Raw genomic sequence first — 24,378 nt, 5'->3', positions numbered from 1 at the left:
GTGAATTTTATTACATGTACCTGGTCGGTCTCACTCAGTGCGTGTTCTGCCACGGCCGATTTTTCCACCTGTCCCAACCTGCAATGTCGCTTATGTTCTTTGATCCTGGTGTTGATTGATCTTCCAGTCATTCCGACATAAACTTTCCCGCATGTGCATGGTAAGCGGTATATTCCTGACATTGCAAGTGGGTCCCTTTTATCCTTTGCCGATCTAAGACATTCTTTGATCTTCCTTGTCGGTTTGAAAATTGTCTTTACGCCGTGCTTGTGTAATATACGGCCGATTCTGTCCGTCACTCTGGGAATGTATGGCAGAAAGGCCGTACCCGACATTTCTTTTTCTGGTTTCTTACTTCGCCGGTGGTTTGGCTCTGTTACACTTCTAATATCATTTGTGGAGTACCCATTGCTCCTCAGAACACTTTCCAGGTGTTGCATTTCGCGTTTAAGGTGCTGCGGCTCACATATTCGTGCTGCTCGCGTTACGAGTGTCTGAATCATGCCTCTTTTCTGGCTCGGGTGGTGGTTTGACAGTTTGTGCAGATATCGGTCCGTGTGCGTCGGTTTTCGGTACACGCTATGTCCCAGGTTTTGGCCATCCCTTGTGACCAGCACATCTAGAAACGAACGTCGGCCGAAGAACCCGAGACAGAAGCAAATAAGCAGTTTGTCAAAGAACTAGAAATTTCAAAAAATTACATTCAAACGAATAAAATTCGAGAAGTAAGACACTTCGATATTGTTTTTAAATAAAGAAAATATTAAACACCGAATAAGGTATGAACTCACAATCTTTCGCTTAGCAGCCCAACACCTCAACCATTATGCTTACGCAACTCGTCATTCAAATCAACACCTGGAGGACTATAAAAGATCGCGCAAAATACCGACAAACACTGTTGGTATGACTATGAATTATTCACGTTTCGTCGAAGTACAACAGGAAATAAACAATTACCGCTGTTCTTTATTGCGAAAAGTGGTTCATATTGCGAAAAAGTGGTTCATGAGAATGATACAAACACCTTTTCTTGCTATCGCCTAAATTAGGAGACTTATTGCTTGTTTGGTTTAATTAATTAATAGAATATGAAGCAATTGGTATAAAGAATGCTTTTTCCAAACTTTCTATAAAAGAAAGTCTGCTGTCAATACATTGCTTTTGTTCAATTACTTTATTTATGACTGAACGTTTGTAAAACTGAAGCCACTGGTCCATGCTCTGCACTGCAGCTGAGCTCTGGCAACGTCGTTCTCTGTTCATTGGCTGACTGTATTTTGTGACGTCAGATGTGCAGAAAGAACCTAAACTCGGCCTCCATCGTAAATGACGCCCACTATAGCAGTGTCTCCAACAAATGCGATGTTCTCCAAATATAATCATTGCAAAACAAGACTTTCCCACCAGTTTTGCGAAATACTAATGATTTTCTATCGTTCTAATAATGGCGTCATGACAGCACTGTGACTCTATAATTTAGTATGTAGCTGTCATTTTTCATTCAAAACCCACTAAAGTATACAACTGTGTAAGCAGGAAAGATTACAGAATTTAAGAAAGCACTGAAAATAGCAAAATGGTTTTCAGTCATTATGGAATTTGCACTAACAACAAGCTGACAATTTATTCCCATCTGCCGTACTTAGCAGACTTAGCTCCATTTGACTTCTTTCTCTTCCCCAAGATGAAAATCAAGTCGAAGGGGCGGCAAACACACAGTTAAGGAGATTAGAACACAATCACAGAGGGTACCAAACACACTACGAAATAACATTCAGGATGCATTTCAAAAGTGGCAGAAAGCATATTGGCTTCCAAGAGATCTACTTTTAAGCCAGTGGTTTAGAATAAAATGTAATAATGCTGTTTAACATACTTCAGGAAAATTAGATACCGTCTCGTACAGGAAAATAGGTGCTAGTGAATGAGTGGTGAAAATGTGTCTCAGGAGCCCCTTTTGCCTTCCCATATCAGAACTTGGTCTAAGGATACTGAGGTCTAGCGTTAAATTTACAGTCACCTATGGCCATAAGAGTGGAAAAGAAATGAATAAGTACTTTTATATTGCTCATAATGTCTGTAGAGCTCGCTGATTGTGTAGAATTATAACGATACGATGAAAAGAAATGCACAACATTCAACAATGGCACAAATTCCTTCAACAAATGATTTATTGGGTCGTAACTGGTTTGAGCCCTGTGCCTGCCTTCAGACAGCGACATACATTTATTGTGCATAATACATATTTTTTCTTGTAGAAAGAAAACTTTTTCTCTTAATGTACAACAGAGGGCAGAATACATTTTGTGGGCATGTTAACTCAGAAGCGAGACTGTGTCGCCTAGGTGAATGCTGGTCATTAAAATTGCAACGCCAGGAACAACTGAACAGGCTGTCCATACATCATCTGCTAGAGCTTGCTTCTAGCTGTTCAAAAAGAATCTCCGACTGGTTTTGTGCGGGCTGTCTGTTCATTGTCAAGCTGCATAACTATAGCCTAGAAAGCCAAAAGCCGGTTCTCAACACCTTATACGTGTGAAGGCTTGTATTCAAAGAATATTAAGTATCTAGCACATGGGCCATATGAACATATGCATATTACATAGCCTCTTCTTGTACTTATATTTATTCTGTTAGGCACGAAAACCGATGTGGAGGTGGATGTCGATTATAACAGTGCTTAGTGCTTGTCTGCAAGAACAACTTCTGTTGTGCAGTTTCCCTCATACAACATTTTTACGATTATGGATTCGTCATAGGACAGCGAAATTAAAGAAGTGCAAGTGCAAAAAGAAACAGAAGTTGAAAACTAAGTTCGAGAGTGAATGGTGTAAAGTTTACTCGTGGCTTCGAAAACGTGAAGATGATCATGATACTCACTATATCGTGTGTCTCTCATATTTTATTGATTTTCATGGAGGCGAGAATGACTTAAAAAAACACACAAACACTGTAACACACCAAACTTCTCCTCGACAGTCGGCCTCGAAAACGCAGATGAAAGTAAGTTCACTTTTTAGGCCTATGCGTGTTTTGCCCAGGTTTCGTAAAAATCCCGATTTTGTTTAGAAAAGATCTTGCATCACTGACTGATATGATTAGTAAATTGCCGCATAATTTTACGACAGAAGTTCCGCTTTTGGTGAAATGTCAGAATTAATTTGAGCTTTTAATAATACTAATGAACGTACTGTACTAGGCATGTAAAGCTCGTAGAAAAGAGCATTATTAAGCGGAATGGTTGTCGTATGACAACAATATACAGACCACGGAATTACAACTGAATACTGTTGACTCTAGTGGAGGCTGTTTAGAGTCAAATAATGAAGTACTTTGGACTAAAGATGTAATGAGTGCTGCTATCAGACGCCTGAAATCAGCAGCCAAGATCAGGCGACATTTAAGAATCTTGATGACACTGTTTCCGTTTTTCTTGCTCAGGCTGTTGTAATACTGGCCGATGGAATCTATTTGCTACTGTGTTGAATAATTATCTAAATGATACTGAGATACGGAATCGTGTTAAATAGTCAGCTGAAAATTTATGAAAAAGGTAGAGTGCCCACTCGCGATCCCAGTACTTCACACTGCAGGAATCTTATGGACCTGATTTCGATGTAATCTGCAGAAGGAAACTGCCAACGAGGACAATACAGCGAAGACTGCTAGACTCTAATAAATGTATGACAAATTTCCGTATTCGATACAAGGAGACATACCATAAACATAGACGTCAAAGAGGGAAATAAGGAACTACAGAAGATATCCTAAATCAGTTCTCTGTTGTTGACAAGTAGGTGCTGGCCGTGTGAAGAGTCAAGTAAATAATAGTAACCAAAACTGAGAACAGATTCTGACTGAATAATAAAATCTCATTTCATTTTATTATCTTCCTGTAAATCATTTACATGATGCAGGAATTGTCACAACAAAGTTATCATACTAGTACAAGTACTACAGACATAATAATGGAATATCACTTTCAAGGCATTTTTTTTAAAGTACAGATTTAGACATGTAAATTAAAATTTTTGGCAATAAATTTACACACAATCAAAGTACTCATCTACGTCATAGAAAGTTTTGCTTTTTAAGCTCAGTCTTAAATTTTACTTCATCTATTATTTCCTTCATGTACACTGGCAGAGCATTGTAAAGTTTTATTCCAAAATAACTTACATGCTTTTGGGTTTGTGTTGTCCTTACCCTTTCTACATACAAATTCTTACGAGTTCTAGTATTATAATTATGGCAGCCCTCATTTGCACGTAGATTTTCCATATGTGCTCTTGTACACATAATGCTTTTAAAAATATACAGTGATGGTATTGTGAGTATTTGCAGTCCTTTGAAAAGGGGCCTACATTGAGTTCTTGGACAGTTATGTGTTATGATTCGTATAGCTCTTTTCTGAAATTTGAAGATATCTGTTACGCTTGATTTAGTTTTACCCCAGAACACTATGCCGTAAGACATGATGGACTGAAAGTAAGCAAAATACACTAGTCTAGTACAGTCTGTGCTGCATACTCTAGATAATATCCTCAATGCAAAACATGCCGAATTGAGCCTGTGGGATAAGTACTTGAGATGGTCTTTCCAGCTTAAGTTTTGATCAATGTGCATGCCCAAAAACTTTGTGGATTGTACACTCTCTATCTTCTTATCTGTTAGTTTTAACTGAAGGTACATATCTTGAGTTGCTTTGCCATACTGTATATAATTTGTTTTACTTAGATTAAGTGTTAACTCATTAGCATTAAACCAATGTTGAATATATTTCAGGACTATATCAGTTGTGGTGGTTAATGATTTTTTTTCATCACTTATAATTATGCTAGTGTCATCTGCAAACAACATTATTTTGGTAGAAATATTATGATTTTTATGTCGTTTATATTAAGCAAGAATAATAAGGGAGCAAGAATACTGCCCTGTGGGACACCTATTTCCAATTTCTTTGCATCTGAGACCCACTTGATTTTCTGATTTTTATGTTCTGTGATGATTTCTACCACCTGAGTTCTATCTTGAAGGTAAGATTCAAACCACTGCTTCACAACTCCCCTTACACCTATTGCCTCCATCTTGTTTAACAGAATTTTGTGGTTTACTGTATCAAAAGCTTTAGTAAATCTAAGTTAATTCCCACTACACATTTTTTAGTGTCGAGACTCCTGACAATATCTTTGGTATAGGCATGGATAGCTGATTCTGTGCTGTGGCCCGAGCAAAGGCCATGTTGTTTGCAGTTTAGAAGTTTGTGAGCATCTAAGTAATTTATGAGTCTGATTTTCATTAATTTCTCTAGAAGTTTTGAAAATGAGGTTTTCATTAATTTCTCTAGAAGTTTTGAAAATGATTGGAGAAGGGATATTGTTCTATAATTTTCTACCTTGTATGGATCTCCTTTTTTAAACAGAGGTCTAACGTTAGAGATTTTCAACCTCTCAGGAAACACACTTTCGCTGAAAGACAAATTGGCAATATGTACCAGGGGCTTTATAATCTGTTGGACAACTTTCTTTATTATTGACACAGGCACTTCATCCACAGCTGCAGACATTTTTGATTTTAGACTCTTTATCACCTTTAATATTTAATTATTGTTTATGCGAGTTAACAACATACTACTGTCTACTTTTGGGGCTGTTAATTTCTCATGTTTAGTAAAGTTTTTACTTAATGACACTGGTACACTTAAAAAGTAATTATTAATGTAACTTGCCAGAGTTTCATCTTTTAATTCAATATTTTCACTATTTTTGTGTACTATTTCCTGATCCTTGAGGCCCTTACCTGTTTCCCTTTTCACAATTTCCCAAATAGTTTTTGGTTTATTGGCTGATTTTCTTATTAATTTATCATTACTTAGTAATTTTGCTTTTGTAATTACTTTTCTATATATTTTTTGCAATTTGTTACATGTTCTTTAAACTTGGGGTCAGTCCAACTTTTCAGTCTATAGTTAAGCAATTTCATGGTCCTGGAGGAATTTCTAATACCTGTTGTGATCCAGGAGTTAGCATGTGTATACCCATATGTGTTTGTTTTGACAAGTTTCTTAGGAAAACACATTTCAAAATTCAACATAAACAGGGAAGAAAAAACATTATATGCCATGTTTGTGCTAGTTTGTAACAGTACTTCTGCCCAAGATTGGTTAGTCAGTGTATTTATGAAGTGACTGCAACTATTTGTGGAGAAGGTTCTTTTGTATATTTGGTATGAACTATTTTTGGTCACAGATGCACCAAGGGCCCTGTCTCCTTTCACTGTTTGATGCATGTGAATATGGATCAAGGACATATTAAACCTTCCCCTTTAGATGATTTCTTCTCGGTAATGGCAGTTAAAAGAGTCGAAGAACATGAAAAGGACTCAGTAGTTGCAAAGGAGTGAAACAAGCTTGTAGGCCTCTCCCCATGTTATTTAATCTGTATACTCACCATGTAGTCAAGAAGACCTAGGGGAAATCTAGAGAGGAACTGAAGAATAGGGAGGAGAAATTAAAACTTTGAGGTTTGCCATTGCCATTGTAGTTCTGTCAGAGACCAGCGGACTTGAAATTTTTGATATATATAAATCACATAACATCAACCAACCATTACCATAGCACTATTCAGTTTGCAGATAACACAAGCATATTAGACAGTGGGAAGACTGCAGGGATACTATAGACAAGACTGTCTGAGGAATTAACAAATGTTGTAAACTGGTACAACCAAAACAAACTAATAATAAATAAAAGTAAAACAGTAGCATTTAATTTTCATAATGTCAAGAGAAACAGTGAAGAGGGTATAAGAATTCAGATGTCAAACACAGATATTGCAAGTGTGCCTAATACAAAATTTCTGGGGGTCTGGCTACAGGATAATATTAGATGGGAAACACACATTGACAACATATTAAAGAACCTAAGTACCATGTGTTATTTATTGAGAGTGCTAGAAAACTGCTGTCATAATGACTGTCTAATGACAGTTTACTATTCTAATATACATTCGTCCTACAATATGGGATCACTTTCTGGGGTAATTCGCCATCCTGCCTAAAACTCTTCAGGATGCAAAAAAGAATAGTGACAATCATGGCTGGAATAAAAAGGAACAAACCATGTAGACCATTATTTAAAAGGATGGGGATTCTTCCCATTCAATGTATTTTCCCATTTGAAAGTGCAATGTTTATAAAGAAATATACAATAACAAATCCTAGTATCCTCCCCAAAAATGAAAATGATCATCATCATAATACAAGACAGAAAACTGACTTTCATGTACTCTATACAAAAACCAGTTTGTGCCAAACAGGAACATTACACCATGGAAAAATTATCTACAATAAATTGCCAAGAGAAGTTAAAGTAAAGACTGATGTAAAAAATTTTAAAGCAGCATTAAAAGAATATGGCAACGGCCTTGCTGCAGTGGATACACCGGTTCCCGTGAGATCACCGAAGTTAAGCACTGTCGGGCGTGGCCGGCACTTGGATGGGTGACCATCCAGCCGCCATGTGCTGTTGCAGTTTTTCGGGGTGCACTCAGCCTCGTGATGCCAAATGAGGAGCTACTTGACCGAATAGTAGTGGCTCTGGTTAAAGAAAACCATCATAACGGCCGGGAGAGCGGTGTGCTGACCACATGCCCCTCCTATCCGCATCCTCAACTGAGGATGACACGGCGGTCGGATGGTCCCGATGGGCCACTTGTGGCCTGAAGACGGAGTTTTTTTTTTTATTATAAGAATATCTGTTGACACATTACTTTTATAGCGTGGAAGAGTTCCTCCAAAATCCTCGAGAGTCTAAGTGATGATTATGCAAATACTTTAACCATGAATACTGGCCTATAAATACATTCAGATGTAATTCTCAAGTCTCTAATGGGGTTCAAGTATAAGTTGTATACCGACTTGCCCAGTATATGAAGTAAAATTCTGTGATTGTAATTCTCTAGTGTGCATGTCAATTCACAGTGTAGAAGAGTTCCTCAAAAATCCTTAGAGCTTAAGTGAGGATCATGCAAGTACTGTAACCGTTAATATTGGCTTATACATGTATTCAGTTGTAAACTTCAAGTTTCTAACGTGGTTTAATTATAACTTACACATTCACTTGCCCTGTATATGAAGTGATGTAAAATTTTGTGAACATAATTTTCTAGTTTCTGAAGTGTTTTAATTGTAAGATATACTTTGACCTGTCCAATATCTGATGTGCTGTACTGTACATGTAAGATTTACTGGACCAATAAATACAATACAAAGAGAAGTTGAATGGTATACATATGTCTTTAACCCATCATCTTCCTGTGATCTATTTTTAGATTCTATTGCTTTTTATTTAATTACTAATAATGGGACAATTTATGTAGAGTTCCAGATATTACATTATAAACCTACATTATTGACAGTAATTGTTGCAATTTTTTATTAGTGAAAACACAAACAATGGGATTTTTCTTGTATTTTAAAATGAGCCCACAATTTCCACAAATGCTTAGATCACTGGGAGGAAACAGTATCGTCTGGTGACACAACTGTAATAAAAGCAATGCAGTAATAGCATTCAGATCTGGTAGTGGAGTTGGTGAGTGTAGTTTTCTTTATTTAGTGTAGCACAATAGAACAGAGATAATGTAAGCACACTTTTAAAGGAATTACAATGAATGAAGTTTTAGACATTATGAATAACGACAGTTTTGAAGGACTGGTTGACAGAAACAGTGAAAACGTTGATGTGGTTGTTGTTCCTCTGGATAATGATGCTTTGAAAGATAAACCTGAGGCAGATGTTGGTGCAACAGGTACTGTGAATGTTCTGGATATTCCTGGATCAGTGAAAGTTCATTTTCAAAGTACTGAAAATATGGATTTGGGACTGTGGATAATGAAGTATTGGGTGCAGGGGATTGAGTAAACTCAAGAAAACAGAAGAAACTTTAAAGGCAACTGATGACTTACAGTAAAATGAAGGCAATACATACAAAACCTAAAAACAATGTTTCAGCTGATGCATTTCTAGATGAAACGAAAAGCAATTTAAAGTATCTTGCTCCATTTGGAGTCGGAGAAAATACCTTGAATTTCAACAATCCATTTAAATACATCGTGAGAGAATCAGTGCAATATTAACAAGTAGACAAATTCCCAGATCATTATTTGCATGCATGTTTATTAATTATTTTAAGCATATTTAAATACTTCACTTTTCTGATATAGAACCAAAGTCATAGATACTTTAATAGAAAATTGGTTACTATTATTTACATAATATGGTTGAATGTAGCTTGGGAAATTGTCTCGTTCTATATACTGTGGTATGTTCACAACACGGATCACCAGGACACGAAATAAATATATAAAATATCGAAAATAATACAGCCCAATTATAACAGCACTAACAAGAAAAGAAAGCAACCAGTACAAAAATATGTATCTAAATTACCTGATTATTACATGTTAATAGGGAGATGTACTAAAAGGGAAATGTTTCTGTTTACCCAATTCTTCTATACTTCCTCCAGTAAATATTTAACATAATGTCTGTGAAGGTAAAGTTCAAGGTTTGCAGTGCTGTACAAAGGGATACTGACTACCTTTCTTCCTGAGTATTGAAAATGATTCACATACCTACACCATGAATCCTCTGTCACACACTATGCAGAAACTACAATGAAGCTGTAGAAAATAAGGACCTCTGTTTATACCATTTGTGCTAATAAAATCAAATTCTCTTTTCAGCAACTGGAATAAAGAGATAGCAAAGGCCAAAAAGGATGCTACATACAAACCAAGTCTTCTCAAGGCCCTTATAAAGACATTTGGTCAACAGTATGGCCTCTTGGGGATATTTGTTGCAGTGAACATTGTAATTGTGAAGTAAGTACCATTTACACTTCTTATCCCCTCACTAAAGAGAAAAAGTCATGTTTAGTTATGTAAAAAAGGATTATGATTAAAACAAATTTTGATTGTTCAGTTTTGTTGTAACTAATGATGCTAATACAAACCAGATTTCATGCCTTGTGGTAATAATATTGTCAGAAATATTTCCACTTTTAATCAAACCCACTGAAAAAAAACCTGCAATATGTAGAAATAATTTAAGAGAGGCCCAAAGTGGTGTTAAAATTTTTTTTATAGTAGTCAGTGAACATACGTGAACTGCTAAACTACAGAAGTCTGCTCTTCAAGCTTTATACAGCACAGAACATTACACGTAGGTAGTTTTTGCTCTCATTGTATGCTGGCAACAGGAATCTGCCTGACCAACTCTTCTTATAATCATCAACTTTGTTAATGCAGTCAGTACACTAAACGTCTCAATAATGAAATGTCCTCTATACTATGCAGTTTAAAAATAGGAAGGTCAGAACTCAGTCTGTCGATTTTAACTGACATTTCCTGTTTTTTCCCTTAGTCACAAATGGCTAGTATCAATATGTCTTCACCAATAAGGCTCCAATTTCTTTCCATATCCTTGTCATATATCAGAATGAATAAACAAGCATTCAGTAGGGACACCATCATCTACATATAAAATGCATACACAGACTAGTGGTATGATAATTACACCTTGTGGATTTTTTTGGCTATAGTGATGGACCACGCACCAAAAACTTCAACTTATTATGATAAGACACTTTTATTAAGGTTCATATATTTACAGAAACACAAGAAAAACAATGCACAATTTCACGACACGTGTATCACTACTCAAGTCGCAGACAGGACTGCCAAAGAGGCTCAAGTCTCCAAAGACCGTTTACTCTGCACTTCACCAGTGAAGTTACTGGCGGTCGACTATCGCCACAGAGCCGCCGCCCCTCCCTCCCCCCCCCCCCCCCCCCCCCCCCCCCCGCCTGGGAGTGCGGAGCACTGGGGGAAGGACGTGTGTAGTGGTGTTGTGGGATGCTCGCTGGTAGATAGCAGCATGTGCCAAGTGTCAATACTGTCTGTGCATGGTGGACTAGTGCTCGTATACTCCACCATCCAGTGGGGTCGACCCGCACGCGTGAACTGGACTGGCACATTGCAGTACCTCGTAAGCCATTCATATTCCTAGCATAATCCAGGGAAGGGCATTGCACCACTCACCATCGTGGCACATGAGTGCTGCTTTCAGCATCGTGTGCCACCACTCGACCATCCATTGCTCTGGGGGTGGTAAGCTGTAGTGCGGAATCTATCCACCCCACAGAGGATGCAGAGTTTGTTAAACAGCAGGGATTCAAACTGTCTTCCCTGGTCGGTGGTGATGGATGTAGGACAGCCAAATCAAGCTATCCAGGAGGATACAAATGAGCGTGCTACGGAATCTGCTGTGATATCCTACAGGGGGATTGCCTCCACCCAACGTGTAACGCTATCAATGACGGACAGGATATAACTGAAACCATCCGACATGGGTAATGGTCCCACGAGATCCACATGTACATGACAGAAGCGGCCTTTCGGGATGTCGAATTTACCTGGACTAGGTTGTGTGTGCCTGCCGACTTTGCTGTGCTGGCACTGTAAACAAGCACGAGCCCAAGTACAACAATCCCTCTTCACACCTGGCCACACAAAGTGTTCTGTAAGCAGGCGCGTAGTAGCCTTAGCACCAGGCTGTGCCAGTTATGTAAAGTAGTGAACACTTGGCGACGCAGCGCAGGGGGAACAGTAGGCCGAGCAGTGCCCATGGATGTATCACACCACAGTGGCCTGGCCAAGCCCGGTAGATTGCACGAAACGATCTGAAGGGAAGTATCTGGGTCCTGTCGGAGGTTGTGCAATTCAGTGTCACTGTCCTGTAAGTGGGCCAATTCATCGAAATTAATGGGAGATGAAATTGCAGTAATATGTGATAGGTAGTCGGCCACCACATTTTCTGACCCTCGAATGTAATGTATGTCTGTTGTGTATTGGCAGATTAAGTCCATTTGCCGGAACCTACGTGGGGGAAGGTCAGTAGCAGGGTTACGAATAGCCTCCGCAAGGGGGCGGTGGTCTGAGAAAATTGTTATATTCCTTCCTTCAATGTGTGTGCAGAAATATTTTACAGCTTCATAAACTGCAAGCAATTCTCTGTTGAATTCTGACCATTTACATTGAGCTGTAGATAATTTCTTGGAAAAAAACCGGAGTGGTTGAGTCGTGCCCTTGACATGCTGTTGTAGGACTGCACCGATTGCGAAATCACTTGCATCCACTGTAATCGAGATGCAGGCATCTGGCAAAGGGTGGGCGAGAGTGACACCACGTGCTAACGCTGATTTAAGGTCTTCAAAAGCTCTCACCATGTTGTCAGACCACGGTACTCGGCGACTGCCTGAGGTTTGTTTCCCGGCCAATGCATGAGTCAAAGGGGCTCGAATTGCTGCCGCCATCAGCAGGTTACGACGGTAGAAATTGACAGTCCCTAAAAACTGGCATAATTCGCGAAACAACACTGGGAGGGGTAGCTCGCGAATGCAGTCAGCCCGCTCCTGCTCCGGGCATATACCATCCGAGAAGACGGTGTACCCCAGAATAGTGACAGGGGTGCAGGTCATCAAGGTATGCGTAGCAATATGTGCAGTTAAAAAGGAGTTGAGACCATAAGGCATGAAACAAAATTCGTACAGGCCAAAAGGTGTGATCACTGCTGTCTTTGGTATGTCACTCTGTTCCATTGGTATCTGTAAATATGCCTTGTGACAGTCCAAGACACTGAAGAAGCATGCTCCACTAAGTACTAGCGCAAAGTCTTGTATGTGAGGTATCGGGTAATTGTCTAATACCATCCGCGCGTTGAGGTGACGATAGTCGCCACAGAGGCGCATAGTGCCGTCCTTTTTGGGGACTAAATGTATGGGCGAGGACCAGTTACTGTCCGATGGGCGAACAATGCCTGCCCGTAGAAGTTCCTCCACTGCGACTTTAGCAAGGCGTAGTTTATGTGGCGGCAGTTGGCGCACTTTTTGGAGCACTGGAGGCCCATCTGTCGTGACAATTTTGTGTGTCGTGCCATTCGTGATAGAGTTCAGCTTGGCTGGTGAACTCACTCGGGGGCCATCGTGAACAGGAATCGGTAGCACACAAGAGTCACTAACCTGATGTGCCAGGGAAGCTGTCTGTCAGTGGCGACAAAGTTCCACGTGGTGCATCTTCGGTGTCAGATGGTGGTGGCGTTGACAGGCGTGGTACGAGCCATCGTGCCTCGGTGGGGGCTTGCGTAGCCAATGATCTGGCACGGTTCCGTTCGGCATTGTGAGCACAGAGATCATCGACTGCAGGGCATTCCGCCTGTAGATGGGCAATGGAAGTTGTAAGGCTGTCCGCCAATGAAGAGCACTCGATGGCAGCTGTGTCGAGGTCGTTGGGCAGCTGAGGGGGAGGGGGGGGCAAGGAGTGACTGATCATGCAATGGGTGTGGACGAGGCGCGGTGCAATAATGCAGCTGACTGAATATCTGGAGACAGTCCGAAGTGGAAAAGGAAGTCGATGCCTAATACTGGATCTTCGACATCAGCCACGTAGAAGGACCAAGTGAACTGTTTACCAGGTATGAGTTCAATAGGTAACTTGGCCAAACCCTCGACACGAAGTGTCGACTAATTTGCTGCTTGAAGGGCAGTTTGGTTGGTGCGTGTCCTTTACAGAAAATGTGGGAGGTATGACACTAACGTCTGCTCCGGTATCGATAAGAAAATACTGGTGCGAACCTACATCCAAGGCGTTCAGACGTCCTTGTGTAATGGGGGATCTGACAGAATGCAATGTCTGTGGGCGCCCCTGCATGTATCTTCGGGCTGTGGCACCTACTGCGGCCCGCATGCGGCGTTTGGGAATGTGCAGGGCGGACAGCAGTTGCGAGCTGCGTCCCTGAAAGTGCTTTGAAACCAGCATATGCGTGAGTTGGCTGTACTCGTCCCACCAGCCGAAGCATCAGGCGGGGCAAAGGCGGGGCGGGCAGGCACTAGCCCGGTTGGGGTGGGGAGAGGCTGTTGCCGACCCACTGGCAGTTGCCGGTCTTGGGGGACACATTAAACAGTGGACGTGCATGTGGACCCAGAAACTCTACAGCCATTTGGTCCATGTTGTGTGGTAGAAACTCAGGGTTTCCTGGGTCCTGTGCCGGGGGGCCATTCTGTCAAGCGTAGAATGCCGTAGAAGGTGTCCACGACGATGTGTGCGGTATGCCGGCAGAGGTTAGAGTCATCGGCCAGGCGAGGCAAACACGGGAGATATGAACATTCCCGGTGTATTAGTAGCACACGGGGTAAAGCGTTGTGCTTCACAGTCGAATTTGCATTCTGTGGTCGCAGTGTCATGCACTGCCGGGAAAACTGGAGGCTGCGACACTGTCTATTGCCGCAAAACCGGTGATACACAGCGAGTGACTGCAACGTATTTTCGCGACTCGGGGTCACCAATGTGGGTTTTTTGGCTATAGTGACGGACCACACACCAAAAACTCCAACTTATTAAGATAAGACACTTTTATTAAGGTTCGTATATTTGCAGAAACACATGAAAAACAATGCACAATTTCACGACACATGTATCACTACTCAAGTCGCAGACGGGACTGCCAAAGAAGCTCGAGTCTCCAAAGACCGTTTACTCTGGGCTTCGCCGGTGAAGTTACTGGCGGTTGACTGTCACCACAACCTTACTATGCACAGCCACAAAAATACATACGTGTAGACTTTAATGAGCTACAGAGAAAAGGAAGCAGCAAAGAAAATGAGAAGTTAAAGACACACTGTACTTGTCATATATCAATTAGCCAACTGGGTCATTCTCACACTGCCCCCTCCCCAGGTAAGGTAAGCTTGTGTGTGGATAGCTGGTAGGAGATAGCAGAGTAGTAGTGCGCGATCTTGGTTCCCCTGTTGTCATCATGGTGCCATCGAAAGTTGGTGGAAATACCCGGGGGGGGGGGGGGGGGGTTAACCTGCTTGATGGAGGCTTTGTTCTCATAGAGTAGTTCGAGTGCAATCTGAAGGACATGTCATTGTGTGTGTGATCACACTGCTGTTGTGTGAGAAACACTGTTTGTTACTTTCAAAAGTGGTATCAGCATGGGTGAAAGGACCAGGAGCGTATTCACACTGGGATTAATGTCACTTGACACTACTGTATGGCTGTGCAAAGCATTGTTCTGTGGTTGCACATTGTGTCTGGTGGCACAACTAATGGAGTTATTACCATGATATTCCTAATTGAATCAATATTGTAGTTGAAGTACAGGATCTGGATGTTATAGAACCTCATTCTTGTTTTTAATGTTGTAGATGGTGCTGCCGATGATGGGCATTAGGTATGGTAGTTATCACTGTAAGTATCTGTGCAAGTTGTGGCAGAAAATCTATCCACAAGAACACAATTTCTTCCCCAGGTCTGCAATTAGATTTGGACATTATAAACTGTAGATAAAATGCATACGTGGACTAGTGGTGTGGTAATCACACAGCTACAAAATGTCAAGTGTGTAGACATTAATGAGTTATGGAAAACAGGAAGCAACAAAGAACATAAGTTATAGACACATTACACTTGTCGGATATCAATTAGTGCTTGTGTCACTCCCACAAGTCTATAGGCTTAGTTAGTTACTGCACTATCTCATTGAGTGAACACTGGAACAAGTTTGAATTGCAGGAAAATGAATCATTTGAAAAGTTTGCTTTTGGTGCCACACTATTGTTGAGGGCACTAAGCTGCAACTGAACACAGGAATGGGTAACATAATGTTTTCTCTTACGCATCCCATTGCGGCCCTAATTCAGATTATGCTTGTGGAAGTCTTTATGTATGCATAGAGTAACACAACATTCAGAAGTTGAAAATAATGTGATTACTGTAGTTAACTCTTTGAGTACCAATCATTTCTGCCTGAAACCACCACTTTATTAATTTTATTTTGAAGTACCAGAGCCTTTTTCATAAAATCACCAGTCCTATTGCAAGGCACAGACATCTAGTGGCACACTGAGATAGTTAGTGATCATCCAGTGCAAACCAAATGGGATAAGGCCTTCAGTAAATCTTAACATCATACACCTGTTGGATGTGTAATGCATATTATGGCTTCACACATCATACTGTGTTATGTGTGCAGCGAGAATACGCACTACACCTCCGGCACGTTTATGATGTAAAGATTTACTGTAGGCCTGATCACATTTTGTTTGTATTAAACTGTACCACTTGCCGTAATAAGAACACTGTGCAGTGTTTTTAATGCCATGAAAAGGGGCATTTATTTACCTGCTGAGATATTTTATGCACTGTACCCCATGTACCCATCACTATCAAATATCAGTCGATCTGAAGATGTCTAAATAAAGGTGAAACACGTCATTGGGAAATAATCATCATACATACTGGTTACTGTCATGAACTGGAAAACATTCTGTAAGTTTCATAAACTAATGTTAACTGAAGAATCTAAGAATTTACTATGGCTCCACTGCCTCCCCCAAGTTTTACTTCCATAGAGACTGTGAAGGCTCCCTTGTGGACTGTGAAGACAAGATTATACTAATTGCAGCATGTACAGAGGCTTTCAAGCAGTCTTTCTAACCCTACCCTATATGAAAATGGAACAAGAAAAACCCTAATATGTGGTACAATCAGAAGCACCCTCTGCAATGCACTTTACAGTAGTTTACATGGTATGGATGTAGAAAAGGTTGTATATATTTGTATGTCTCAGTGCCTGGTAAGTAAATACTCCTCTTCTGAATCAAATGATTTAGTGTGTGTGTTATAGGGACTGGTGAAATTTTGTATGACAGAAATAATGGTATTATTCATTGTATGTTAGTGTAGATCTTTAGCTTTAATTCATTATTTTCATTTAATGTTCATTTGATAAGTAACACATTTTCATTCAAAACTGTAAGAAGTTGCTCCTTGTTTCACTTGCTTGTATTTTGCAAAAATGTAGCTCGTGCTGTACTGAAATCAAATTGTACTGTTTACACAGCACTTCCAGGCCAATACTTCTAGGTCTCCTCTTGCAGTATTTCACACCTGATACAACAGTCACGAAGGAGGCAGCTCTCTGGTATGGAGGAGGGCTAATCATCGTATTGTTTCTATGTCTCTTCATGGGTCATCACAGTGGCTTCATTGCACAGCAGATAGGGATGCGCATCCGTGTAGCCATTTGTTCACTTATCTACAGGAAGGTGAGTTTGTTTCACTATGCACTCTCTTCTCTACATCTCCCTCCTATTCTCAACCTCTCCCTCTGGTTCTCTTGATCTCTTACTTTATTCTGTTGGAGTGTATTTATAAGCAGATATTATCATTAAAGGGAAAAATATGGTGTCCAATTATTTAACAATTTCATAAGGTTATATCTTCACTAGCACTAAATATAAGTTCTTCATCTTACCACAATTTCAGGCAGTTTTAAGTTTTTAAACTGATGCATTTAATCCAAGCCTTATGTATGAAACAGATGTCAACATGGTAGCCTCACTCTCTAGCCCTTTTTAGAAGGTCTGGTGAATAATTTATGAAGGCTGTGGCAATGCATTTCTTTAATTTGTTTGATATTAGTGTCACTTGTAAATCATGTGTTTAACAAATTGTTGAGGAATGGATCTAACAGTTAAATACCCACTGAGCAGCATGTTTCATTACAGGTTCATTTAGCAAGCATGAAAGTATCACAAAGATGCTCAAATAACTCTAGTGGCAGATGCTACAAGAGAGGTGTCGTGCACCTTGGTGTGGTTCACTGTTATAATACTGAAAGCATACGTTCCTAGAAGAGTCAATTTATACATTGCTCCCTATCAGATATATCTTGTGCAAAAACTGTGAATGTAAAGTTATAGATGTCAGGTCCACACAGAGATTTACCAACAATTGCTCTTCCTGTGACCCATTTGGGACTGGGACTGGAAAATAGGAAATCACACAGTACCCTCTCCCATATACTGTAAGGTGACTTGTAGAGTATAGATAGAGAAGTAGAAGCACAGCGATCAGTTGCAGAAGGTGTTCTAAGTTTGAAGATGTATCAGATAATGCCTTTAACTAATGTCATAGGATATTCTACATTGTTGACAGTAGATGTACCTGATTCACTTCTGCCTGCAGTGATTTTTGTGGACTTCTCATTTTTGGTTTTATCATTTCCACTTACAGTAGTCTCAAAGAATTATTGATATCACCTACAGAATAATACTGCGAAAAGAGTTCAATTTTCAGATTTTTGCCAGAATGTCATGTGAACCACATAACAATTTCTCTGCACATATTCAGACAAATTTGGATATAATACCTCCTATCTGCAGTCACTTATATAACTGGCATAGTGCTGCAGATTAACTAAAGTAGTTATATAAGCACTTATGTCACAACAAGAAAAATATATCCATCCACACATATACAGACACAAGCAGACACATTTAAAGGCAAAGAGTTTGTGCCTTTAAATATGTCTGCTTGTGTGTATATATATATATATATATATATATATATATATATATATATATATATATATATATATATATATATATAAACAGAAAGAAACTTCCACATGGGAAAAATATATTAAAAACAAAGATTCCAAGACTTACCAAGCGGGAAAGCGCCGGCAGACAGGCACATGAACAAAACACACAAACACACACACACAGAATTACGAGCTTTCGCAACTGGCAGTTGCTTCGTCAGGAAAGAGGGAAGGAGAGGGAAAAATGAAAGGATGTGGGTTTTAAGGGAGAGGGTAAGGAGTCATTCCAATCCCGGGAGCGGAAAGACTTCCCTTAGGGGAAAAAAAGGACAGGTGTACACTCGCACACACACACACATATCCATCCGCACATACACAGACACAAGCAGACATATTTCAAAATATGTCTGCTTGTGTCTGTGTATGTGCGGATGGATATGTGTGTGTGTGTGCGAGTGTACACCTGTCCTTTTTTTCCCCTAAGGGAAGCCTTTCCGCTCCCGGGATTGGAATGACTCCTTACCCTCTCCCTTAAAACCCACATCCTTTCATTTTTCCCTCTCCTTCCCTCTTTCCTGACGAAGCAACTGCCAGTTGCGAAAGCTCGTAATTCTGTGTGTGTGTTTGTGTGTTTTGTCATGTGCCTGTCTGCCGGCGCTTTTAAAAACAAAGATTCCAAGACTTACCAAGCGGGAAAGCGCCGGCAGACAGGCACATGAACAAAACACACAGACACACACACAGAATTACGAGCTTTCGCAACTGGCAGTTGCTTCGTCAGGAAGGAAGGAAGGAGAGGGAAAAATGAAAGGATGTGGGTTTTAAGGGAGAGGGTAAGGAGTCATTCCAATCCCGGGAGCGGAAAGACTTCCCTTAGGGGAAAAAAAGGACAGATGTACACTCGCACACACACACACACACACATATCCATCCGCACATACACAGACACATATATATATATATATATATATATATATATATATATATATATATATATATATATATGTGTGTGTGTGTGTGTGTGTGTGTGTGTGTGCCTATCCTTTTTTCCCCCCTAAGTTAAGTCTTTCCACTCCCGGGATTGGAATGACTCCTTACCCTCTCCCTTAAAACTCACATCCTTTCATCACTCCCTCTCCTTCCCTCTTTCCTGACGAAACAACCGCCAGTTGCGAAAGCTCGAAATTTTGTGTGTGTGTTTGTGTGTTTTTTTATTGTGCCTATCTACTGGCGCTTTCGCCCTTGGTAAGTCATGGAATCTTTGTTTTTAATATATTTTTCCTAGGTTTAATTTACATAGATTATAAAATCGACAATGTAGAAAAAGACAGATTTCTGCTTACCATGAAGATGAGATGTTACGTTGCAGACAGGCACAGTTAAAAGACACTTAGAAGTAAGTTTTCAGCCACAGCCTTCATCAGAAAAAGAAAGAGAAACACACACCATCCATTCACACAAGCAAACACACCTCATGCACACATGACCACCAACTCTAGCAGTTCAGAGCAAAATGGCATTATTATTATAACGACATTCTGATCTGAGCTACTGGAGTTGGTGGTCATGCATGTGTGCATGAGATGTGCTTACCAGTGTGTGTGGATGGTGTGTGTTTCTCTTTCTTTTTCTGATGAAGGCTGTGGCTGAAAACTTATTTCTATGTGTCTTTTAACTGTGCCTGTCTGCATCTTAACATGTCATCTGTATGGTAAGTAGCAATCTGTCTTTTCCTACATTGTTGATGTTACATTGTGAGTTTCCATTGTTTGATAGCTTACAAAATAATATTTCCCATCCAGTGTGACAGAACTTCACTCCACAATCATGAAAAAAACTTCATAACTTTATGCTGTTAGAGCACTTTACTTTTGGCATGTTGAACCTTACTGAGTTTGCATTCAGACTAAATAATGTGGCCAGATGTGTGATGTTTACATTGGAAGCCAGCTTTGTAGCACTGAGAGCATCCAGCTTTGTAGCATTGAGAGCATTTTGTCAACCCCAGGCAACAATGTCTTACTTCAGTGAACCAACTGGTGTGTTATGCCACTTGTGTGCTGTAGTGCTGATAAATATAGCTTTGTAGTAACTGTTGTGTTTGTTTGCGACAATATCACTGTAAACATGAAAATGATAAATTGCTATCCATCAAATAGGGGAGATGTAGATTCCCAGACAGGTACAACAAAATCACTACTGTACATTTTAAGTTTTTAGACAAAAGGCCTTCTTGTGAAATGGAAAACACACACACACACACACACACATATTCATGGCAAGACATCTCTCATACACATGACCACTGTCTGGCAACACCAGTGTTCTTAAAGATGTGACAAATATAAGCACTTTTATGACCTGTTATGGCAAAAGTTGGCCTAAATATGACCTATTACAAGGTGTAAGTAAGACTTCATATGCATAAAAAGTATGTTTTTCTACATTACTCTACCTAGATCATACATAAAATGTTGAAAAACCTATGGTCAAGCTCAGGAGGATAATATGGCTTGTTATTAAAATTCAGATCCTAATTATTACAAATTCATTATCAGTATTCCTACTTTTTTTAAAGTTATGATGAAAATTGCACATTCACAGAAACATAGATGTTACAAAAAGTTTTACAATATTGAATTAATGTTTGACACTGGTTACATTCTCAAACAATTTCTCTTTTTGTGCAAAATCTTATAAAGTATTAACTTTAAACAATTCCTTTTTGAAATATGCAAATTCTTCTTAAATTGCAGGGTTCAATATTTAGCTCACATTATTGGATCTAACGAGATGTCGTATAAACTATAGTACAGATTACTGCATTAATTATGGATTATTTTACAGTTTTAAGAATTGGTCTCACTTTACACAGTATATGTTTAAAGCTTTCCATTTGATAATTTTTCTATATTATCATGTTAATATTTAACTGGGTTTGAAATTATTTTTTTACTAGAGTGGAGATGTACAGCAGTATGCCAAATGATACAACTTTGCTATCTTGTTAATAAAATATTGTAGCAAACATTGATACTCAGAGGGCATTTAGTTATTCCCAGTAGTGTTAGATAATGAATAATAAATAAGAAAGAAACAAATACAGTTTAAAAGATACAATAATATAATACACAATACTACGTATCCAGTGGTGCACTAAAAACCATGTATTGCATACTCCTATACAATATCTAACACTGTTACGTTACAAAATGTACAACCAAAGATGAGATCCTATTTGATTACATGGCAGCATTGTCAGACACTTCCAAGTTACAAAACAGAATCTCCATTCTATATGCATATCTTACCAGATGACCCGAATTAGGTGGTAATATAAACAAATATCCTTAATGTTCTTCTTTGACATAGTTGTAAGTAACGTATTCAAGTTACATTCAGTGTTGGTGAAAACATAGCCTTATGAAATTGTATATTGTAAATGTTATTTAATTTTTGAAGGAAAATACTGACTGATTTATTCAGAGAAATTGACTGATATAATTTCTTAGTGGTCTTTCATGTGTTATTACTTTAACATTGTTACCTTACGGTTCCTTAAGACTTTCTATCTGGTTAAAACATATTGCTCATATTTATAATATTTTCCAGACAATTCGCTTGAGTAAAGCAACGGCAGGACAAACAGCCACAGGAAAGATGATAAATCTTCTTTCAAATGATGTTAATCGGTTTGATTTTGTAACATTTTTCCTTCACTACTTCTGGATAACTCCATTAGAGACACTTGTGGCAACATATTTCATATGGAAAGCAGTTGGATGGGCAGCTATTATAGGAGTTGCTGGAATTTTTCTTCAGACAATGCCTGTTCAGAGTAAGTGTTACTTTTTCTGGTAGATCTTCGTTAGATGCTGTTGTTCATTTTTTAGCCATGGAACAGATGCCATCCTAAAAGACACAAAGATGCCACTTCCACATATTGTACCATGAGACTACTTTCTTAAATGTTAAATGAGACTCTAGATATTTGTATATTTCTGTACTTAAGCGAATATTTTTCTGAAAAATCCTATTTCAGTGTCACATTCCTGGACATCTGGATCCTCCCCTCCATCACCAACTTTTCTGCATTGTCCAGATGGGAGTTTTCCTTTCTGCTCCCCATTTTCCCCCACCTCTCCCTCCCCAGCAGCCTCTCAATGCTACACCTGTCAGTCCTGTCCATCCAACTCTAGACACTTCATGCTCCACTAGGCAGCACCAATTCCTCTTCAACCACCCATGCCCTGCTGTCCCTCTCCCTCGAGTGCCCATTCCAGATTGTTGCTTCCATTCACCATGTTTCTGTTGCAGTCTGGCCAGAGTGGCTGGAGGTAGGGCCATGTGCCTCTGAGATGTGCTCACTTGTATGGATGTTGTGAGTTTCTCTTTCCCTCTCTTTCTTTCTTTTCCTTCCTGAACAAGGCTTTGTCTGGAATCTAATGTGTAATAGTCTTTGTATTGTGCCTGTCTGCAGCTCAACATGTCATTTTTATGGTGAGTATCAATCTATCTTTTATGAAAATTTTGAAAGGATGATGCAATTAATGGATAAAAAATCTACTCATTAAGTGGCAGCAGGAGAATACATATATAAAAGTATTTAAAGCTGCAGGCTTTCAGAGCTAGTGTCCCCTTCATCTGGCGGAAGGGTTGAAGGGGAAGGAAGAGGAGTGAAGGAAAAGGACTGGTGAGGTATAGGGAATGGGAAGTGTTCAGAAATGTCACCCAGAACCGTGAGTCAGGGGGAACTTACCAGGCAGAATTAGAAGGAAAGAATGATTGTTCAGATGTAAAAACCTGAGTCCCTATCAATCAATATTTCCCTCTCATTCCATCCAGTAAGTTTCCCTTGATCTGAGGTTCTTGGTGATTTTTCCCAATTCTCCCCATTTCCTAGACCTCACAAGTCCTTTTCCTTCATCCTTCTTCCTTCTCCATCAACCCTTCTATCAGATGAAGGAGTCACTGGCTATGAAAGCTTGCAGATTTAAATACCTTTTTATGTGTGTTCTCCTGCCACCACCTGATGAGTAGATTTTTTACCTATCCAATTACTTAATGAAACTTCATATTAAAATAGAGGGTATATTACTTTTGTTATAGCTTATGTTAATTTAAAGTGTCTGTGTGAGAAAACTCATAAGTAAATAAGGAATTGCCCAATGGGAAATTCTGTAATTCACTCTTAAAATGTCGCTACATTACCCACAAGACATTTTATGTGCTACAGCAGGTTGTCATCACATATGTGCCATTGTGTATGACTCTTTACTGTACAGTGATTGTTTTTGGTGCTAGTGTTAGACACATACACTGCACTGTTGTTGGTGAGAAATGTGAGGCTTGGCAATGATGAAGGGCATCAATGAAAATATACAGTTTATTGTGACACAAGTGCCAAAATATTGTTTTTCAAAGAAGAGTATGCAAGGTATTCTAGAACTAATAGTCTTAGTATGCTTCTGTTTTCTAAAAAAATATATCTCTGTAAGAACAGTTTTCCAAAAACTCATTCTGTAGCTCTTTAATAAATGTAAATACACATAATAAACTAATTCATTTCATTTTCAAGTAACCTACAGCTATAAATAAGCATACTGCAAAAGTAGTTGAACTAACATGCTCCATAGATTTTTGTGTGTGGCACTTTTGATTCAATTCAAGATCTCCCTGCAGTCTTATAACATGAATGTTGCCAACTTCTTACATTTTGTTGTTTGAAAAGACTGCAGTTATAGGTTTGGAGTTCTGTGAAAAGTAAGGAATTTTACTCACTGGTGAAGTCTTTTCAAAATACACTCCTGGAAATGGAAAAAAGAACACATTGACACCGGTGTGCCAGACCCACCATACTTGCTCCGGACACTGCGAGAGGGCTGTACAAGCAATGATCACACGCACGGCACAGCGGACACACC

At 39.5% G+C, this 24,378-nt stretch overlaps 1 pseudogene; it reads left to right on the top strand.

Annotated features, from left to right (window-relative positions):
• Positions 1–24,378, top strand: part of LOC126335580 (ATP-binding cassette sub-family C member 4-like) — a 361,394-nt pseudogene that overhangs the window by 192,158 nt on the left and 144,858 nt on the right.

The sequence above is a fragment of the Schistocerca gregaria genome, chromosome 2, assembly GCF_023897955.1.
Source record: "Schistocerca gregaria isolate iqSchGreg1 chromosome 2, iqSchGreg1.2, whole genome shotgun sequence".
In the NCBI taxonomy this organism is placed as follows: Eukaryota; Metazoa; Arthropoda; class Insecta; order Orthoptera; family Acrididae; genus Schistocerca; species Schistocerca gregaria.
Note: the sequence above shows the minus strand (reverse complement) of the source record. Positions and strands in the feature narration are given on the sequence as shown.